Consider the following 6,670-nt stretch of genomic DNA (forward strand, 5'->3'; position numbering starts at 1 on the left):
AACAACGTAAGTAACCATTATTCATTCTTCAACTTTTTTGATCAATCTAACGTTTTACATTGTTATACTGGATTTAAATAAATAATTTGTGTGTGTATGTCAATATATTTAAAATTTATGTTATTTTTAATTACAACATTAAAATAATAACAATAATAGAAATTTATTTTTAATTAATTGCATAGAATATCAAAATATGGTAAGTTTGTTGGTTAGCTAGAATATAGCAAGTAGTAGTTTTAATATTAGTCATTTAAGGAAAATACAATAAATACTTAAATTATATTTATTAATTAATTTAGTGGCATATGATTGTAATATTATGCAAGTTTAAGGGTTAATTTTTATTTGTACTTCAATTTTAATAGATTAGATTGTATTCGTGCACATTTTAGTTTATTAATAAAGTCTAAATAAAGTAAAGGTTTTTTTGGTCAAATCTAAATAAAGTAAAGGTTAAAACCCAGTTTTTTTTTTTGCTCAAGTTCACGGCTGTGAAAGCCTGTGAGATAAGCCGATTTGACCCGCCATCTCAATTAGGCAGAATTAAAGATTTTTCTGTGTCATAATTCAAGGGCTCGTTATCAATATCATGGCCCAAACTCAATTGGTTAAGTGTTGCTTGGTTAATTATTCAATTATTGCGGTCAAACAGCTTGTATTATTTTTAGTTTAAACAAAATATATAATATTTTATAAAAAATCGGATGTCACAAAAGGATATATATATTTGTATACTTACCCTTGATGAAAAGTTGCATATGAATTCCTCTAAATTACAAGACATCAAAAGAGTGTTTCTCTTATTAACTATCATTTTCATAGTGATACTTCTAAAATTTACAAATTTACAAGACTAATAATATATTTCGATTGAATTAGTGTTGGCAAAAGAAATTGAGATAGTGACTAACAAGAAAAAAAATAAAAATAAATTAGTGGTGGTAGTTTAGTGGCGCTTGAGAGATCCAATTCAATACAGCGAATTCTGTTTCAAATTCCATTGGTCATACGAATATGAACTATTACTTTCGGTTTTCGGTTTATTTGAATGCCAAAAAAAAATTTATTCGTGGCATGTATCTTTATCCAGGGGTTAGATATTTGTCTTTTAATAAATTCAGATTTAACCATTTATTTAGCAAAGAAAAAAAAACAAGAAAAAGAAAATGGAGGTAGTCATATATCATAGGATACGGGACGTAACATCTATCGCTATTTTTTCCCCTTCTTTTAGCCTACTTTCTTTTGTGTTTTTAACCACAGTCTTCTTTATTTTTTAATAATTAACTAGATTATGATCCGCCTTTAAAAAAGCGGGATTATTTTTTGTTTTATATTTTTTATAGAAATTTAATTTTTATATTTGTGTGTTTTATTCATATTTGTGTTTTGTTGAATTATATTTTTTTTATAAGATGTTTTAATAATTGTATTAAAATAGTTGGATCACACCTATATCAATAGGTCATGTTCATATTTTATTAGTATTGATTTGTGTTTTATTATAATTATATATATGATTTTTGTAATTATATCTGTCTACAATATATCTATTCTAATATAACCTATTGATATTTACCCAGAAAAAAATATAACCTATTGATATAGGTTTAATCTAACTATTTTAATACAGTTATTAAAATATCTTACTAATCATTTAAAAAAAAAATATTTTACATGAATATGATTACAAAAAATACAAATGTAATTAAAACACACAAATATAAAAATTAAATTTCTAAAAAAATAAAAAACAAAAAATATATACAACCTTTGAAGAGGTAAAATAAAGAATCTAATTGCTGTATAAAATAAATAACAGTAGACTAATGGGCTTAGTTTATTGATAGACAGATGTTTATCAAGTTGAATTTGTGATGGGCCAGTAAATATATGTTATCCATAAAATGTGATTTTAATAGATGGTTGAACTAATTAACTTTCGAAGGAATAGTTATTCATAACTGTTACCGTTATGATTCCAGAGAAGTGGGTTCCGTTTTTTGTGGAAATCAGATTGATTAGTATTATAAAGTAGGAAAAAATGTATGAGTTATTTTATATAAATGAAATAAAGTAAGGGAAATAAATCACGAACTTTCAAATTTGGTTGAAAAAAGTCTGAACTTTCCCTTGTACCATTTAAAGCACCAATTTAATTTGACTAGCCATTTTAAACATCAATTTAGTTTGACTAAACCAAATTAAGCAAGACATTAACTTGGATAATAGAATGATTAAACCGAGTTAAATACCGTCTCTAATCTCCGTTAAGTTCAAAACGACGTCGTTTAGAAATCTTTTAAAAAATCGCATCTGGGTAGATCGAACCTGTGACCAAAGACACACACATGTAACACGTAAACCACTAGACTACTTGCACTTTTTGAACTTTATAATATAATCTTTTAGTATTATTAAAAATTATAATAAACAATTATAGTTAATAATAACTTGTCTGATTTATAATAATAATTAATTATAATTTTTAATTAATAGTATACCAAATGATTGTTAATTATAATTTTAATTACTAGATGATTTTTAATTACTAATAAAACAAAATGATTTTTAATTGTGATTTTTAATTAAAATATTTTAGTGTTATGAAAAATTATAATTAAAAATCATTTAGTATTGCTATTAATTAAAAATTATAATTAAAAATCATTTAGTATCATATAGTTAATTATAAGTAGTATTTTTAATAATACTTGTAAATAAAACTTAATATTATAGTTAAGTTAATAATTATTATAAGTTTTGATATTTTTAGTAATGTTCACAAAAATTTGAATAGTTAATAATTTATTTACAAGTTTTAATATTTATAAAATTATTTAGGGATTTAGGGTTGAATAAGATGATTTGGAGGTTTCACAATAATAACTATTACTAGTCAATTATGTTAAAAACAATTTAAGTGGTCTAGTGGTTTGAGCCTTACATGTGTGTGTCTATTGTCATGAGTTCGATTCCACCCAAATGTATATTTTTAAAAGATTTTTAAACGACGTCGTTTTGGATTTAACGGAGATTAGAGACGACATTTAACTCTGTTTAATCATTCTGTTATGCGAGTTAACGTCATGCTTAATTTGGTTTAGTCAAACTAAATTGATGTTTAAAATGGCTAGTCAAATTAAATTGGTGCTTTAAATGGTCCAAGAGAAAGTTCAGACTTTTTTTCAACCAAATTTGAAAATTCGTGATTTAAAAGACAATTTTCCCAATAAAATAATAACAGTTATATAAATAGTTGGACTAATCATTTATCAATTGGTCATACTTCAACTTTAATAATATTGATATTGATTATGAGATAATATTTACCTCATAAAGAATAATCACCTTAGATGTAGTTGATGCATGTACGGATATTCTTAATTATGTTGTTGGGTTTAGATAATAATAAGGAAAATCGCATACAAAAATCTTCAAAGTGTTTTTTGAACAAAAAAAAAGAAAAAAAAACCATCAAAGTGTTACTTACTAGCACTTTAAACCTTGAAATTTTTTCACTAACACTTTTAATTTTCAAAGTGACATTTATATCATAAATCCTTCAAAGCAAAAAGTTGACCGGTTAAGCTAGTAATTTTTTAAAAATAATTATTTAATTAATAAAATAAACAAAATAAATAAATAAATCTAAAAGAATAAATAAAAATCAAAACTTTTTTAAAAAGTTACAAAACTAAATAAAAAATCGAAAAACTAAACTAAAATTTTAGAAAATTAAATAAATATTTTTAAAATTAAATAATTTTCTAAAATATTAATAAATAAAATAACTAGAAAAATAATAATAAATAAGATTAAATTTAAATAGAGAAGAACTAAATACAAAATACCCCACAATTTAAAAAAAACTGGAAAATAGAAAATTCAAAATTCACTAGTGGCGACGATAATGGTTTCTCACATAACCATTAATAATAACAATAATTGTCATATCTCCAATGATAGTTTCCAACATCGTCGTTGAAAATGAAAGACAAATCTTTTTCAAACTTTTGAATTTTCATTTTTTTGAAATATATGAATTTTTTATTTTTCCGATTTTAATTTGATCTCATTTATTTTTGAATTTTTATTTTCTAAATATTAATTAATTTTCTGATTAATATTTAACTAACTATTAATTAATTTCTGATTTGTTTATAATTTTCTGATTTTTATTTAATTTGTGATTTTTATTAAATTTTACAATTTTTGTTTAATTCCTGATTTTTATTTAATTTTTGATTCTTTTACTAATTAAATAATATTTTAAATAATATTATTTAATAATTAAAATAAAAAAATAAAAAATCAGAAAATTAAAAAAAATCGTAAAATTTAATAAATACTCATAAATTAAATAAAAATCAGAAACCATCATTGTCACTAGTGATATATTTGAAATTGTTATTGTCCAAGATAATATGATATACTTTTTGAGAAAATATTATAATTAAATAAGACTATTTTGACTATTTTTATTAAAAATGAAATTTTTATTTAGTTCTTCTCTATTTAAATTTAATCTTCTTTATTCTTAAAATTTTAGTTATTTTTATTTTGTTAAAATCTTAGAAAATTATTTAATTTTATAAAATTTTAATATAATTTTTTAATTATGTTTTTATTTTTGTGAATTTTATTAAAAGTTCGATTTTTATTTATTATTTGAATTTATTTATTTATTTTATTAATTAAATAATTATTTTTGTAAAATTACCTGCTGAACATGTCAACTTTTTGCTTTGAAGGTTTTTTATAATACAAAAATCACTTTAAAAATTAAAAGTGTTAGTGAAAAACTTTAAAATTTAGAGTGCTAGTAAGTAACACTATAAAGGTTTTTTATGCGATTTTTCTGATAATAATATCATATACTTTGCTTCTACGAGTAATGTTATTTATTAAGTACTTTATTTTAGAATTCATTATGATATATGTCTAAATAATAATGGATAATCACAACATAAAACGTGGATACTTCATCGTCAACTATCAATCTCATAAAAGAAAATCATGATTATAACTCTCATAAAATTATATCAAGCAACTGGCGATAACTAGATTAGAACAAATTTATAATATATAGTGTTACTCCTTTAAAATTTTGGATATAAGATTTTTAATACCTTTTTCGAGATGATGGGTTTTAGCAGTCATCTCGAACCCAACAAATGAGGTTTTGATACCAACACAAGTGACGAGTCTTTTGTTCACTTGTCTTATGTCAACAAATGAGGTTTTGATACCATATTTAATTCATATTTATCTTGAACTATTCAACTTAAAATTAGTTAGCAATAAACATAACACAAGTGACAAATCTTTTATATATTAACTAGGTGGCCGGTCTGCACCCTGTGCGGGCATCGTACAGATTCAAATTATACGGGTAGAGCTGGGTCTGCGGATCGACCCACCCCGTCCGTCCCGCCAACCCGCGGGTCACCTAGTTTTTTGACTCATAATTTCGATCCGTATGACCCGCAATGAAAGATTCAAAATACATGCACCCGCCCAACCCAAATTTGCAGGTAATTCGCGGGACCCGCGGGTTAAATATTACAGAATATTTTGTATCTAGTTAAGACAGAGAAAGAGAGAGAGATAGAGAGATTTAGTGTTTAACCCGCGTCTCTCTCTCTCTCTCTCTCTCTCTCTCTCTTCTCTCTCTCTCTCTCTCTCTCTCTCTCTATCTCTCTCTCTCTCTCTCTCTCTCATCGTAAACCTTTTTTTTTTTGAAAAATATAAAAATGTAAACATTCTTTTAGTTCACCAATTATTTTTTTAACTACCACAATTTTGATTTATATAGAAATGTTTCCTAGTTTAATATTTTATCATGATTTTTTCTTGGGTGAACTACCAACTAATCATAGTTTGCAAATAATGTACAACATTTTTTAAAGATAATAAATAAAATAATAATAATTTGTGTTAAGTTTTTAAAATAAATGAAAATATTATTAGCTGTCAAAAGATGAATTTTTTTAACAATTTTAAAACCGTCACAAAAGAGTAAATCGTAAACACTAAACATTATACCCTAAACCCTTGGACAAATCTTAAACCCTTGGGTAAAAATCCAAACACTAAACTCTAAAATTGTGGATATACCCTAAACCATTGGATAAATCCTAAACACTAAACTGTAAACCCTTGGGTATACCCAAAACACTAAATTTCTCTCTCTCTCTTTCTATCTCTCTCTCTCTCTCTCTCTCTCAAATTTGTGTTACTTTCCTATTTGTAATTTGTTAAATTTTTTATTAATAACTTACCTTATTTTCATTGTGTATTATTTACGCAACTTGGTATCATATTTATTGCTTTGTTTAAATAATTTACCTTTAGTTAATTTGGTTTTAAACTTACCTTATATTAAATACGGATTGCTTTGGCAAGTTGATATCATATTTACTGCAGATCAATTTATGATAATATAATAGGTATCTTAATATTCTAAGATCACCTTTCGTAGAAATCAAACAGATAAATGTTGTAATAACATGTCAAACAGATGAATGTTGTAATTCTTGGGTGAATTACCAACTAATGATAGTTTGTCAATTAATGTACATCTTCTTTTAAAGATAATAAATAAAATAATAATAATTTGTGTTAAGTTTTTAAAATAAATGAAAAATATTAGTAGCTGCGAAAA

Source organism: Raphanus sativus, chromosome 2, assembly GCF_000801105.2.
Source record: "Raphanus sativus cultivar WK10039 chromosome 2, ASM80110v3, whole genome shotgun sequence".
Classification (NCBI taxonomy): Eukaryota; Viridiplantae; Streptophyta; class Magnoliopsida; order Brassicales; family Brassicaceae; genus Raphanus; species Raphanus sativus.